The following is a 1,067-nucleotide window of genomic DNA, read 5'->3' on the forward strand; positions in this document are numbered from 1 at the left end:
GGTCGGGATTTCCTGTCCTGACCAGGGCCTTGCAGCCCTGCTCCTTTGGGGTGTTTTCATAGACCGTGGCAGAAGTGCCCTTGATGCTCTCTAGCGCTCTTTGTGTGCGTGTCTGGAGCTCGTTAATGCAAGATAGGAAAAAGGAGGGAACCCTTTATATGTCCTAAAGACTGTAGAGATTACATTTGCTTATCTCCCATCCTTATCTAGGGTTGCCAAGTCAGAAGCGGCGCTGGAGTGGGGGACTCCAGCGCTGCTTTGGGAGTGTGCGCGCGTGTGTGCGAAGCGCGCGCACCACAACCCCGTCACCCAGAAGTGACGCGACCACTCCGGGCATGCTGGGGGCGGGACCACGACCATCCGAGGGAAAACCATAGAGTTTCGAGGGAAAACCATAGGGTGACGTGCACGTCACGTGCTTTGGGGCTCCCCCAGGGCCCGATCCGCCAGCGGTGGGGAACAGGCCTCTGGGGCGGGGGTTTCCCCGCCCCCCGGGGGGACTTGGCAAGCCTACTCCCATCTCAATATCTGAAGCTTTGAAGCTACAAGCAGCTTGCTATGTTACAGAGATAGAAGTGCCATCTTTTTCTAGGCCTCAGCCTGACCCATTGTTTGGAATTTGAACAAGAAACTGCTTAAAGAGACCAGTTTCTTGAAAGAACATGCCCAGAATTTCAGCAAATTATAGAAGAGGGCCGATGTTCTTGGATCAGACACTTGAGAAGTGCTCTTACTTGAGGCTTGATCATCCATTTTTCAGCTCTTTGTCCTGATTTAGGATCGTAAACATAAGCAGAGTAGATTGGGATGTGTTTGGTCTTGTTGTACGTGGTGGCAAAGAAATACTTGTTCTCGTATCTACCACACTTGGGACAATTAGAAAGGGCATGCATGAAAATGCCGTTCACGAAAGCGCGATGGACGGAATTGTTCCGTTTGTACTCCAGAAATATTGCAGGGGATTCTTGACATGTTTGTTGATCTTCACAAAAACTACCAGGGCAAGTTTTAGAGTATGCGTTTATGGTTTGACGTGGCATGAAGGTGTCAGAATTACAACAGTGGCC

The sequence above is a fragment of the Gekko japonicus genome, unplaced genomic scaffold (genome assembly GCF_001447785.1).
Source record: "Gekko japonicus isolate JY-2015 unplaced genomic scaffold, Gekko_japonicus_V1.1 scaffold2355, whole genome shotgun sequence".
Classification (NCBI taxonomy): domain Eukaryota; kingdom Metazoa; phylum Chordata; class Lepidosauria; order Squamata; family Gekkonidae; genus Gekko; species Gekko japonicus.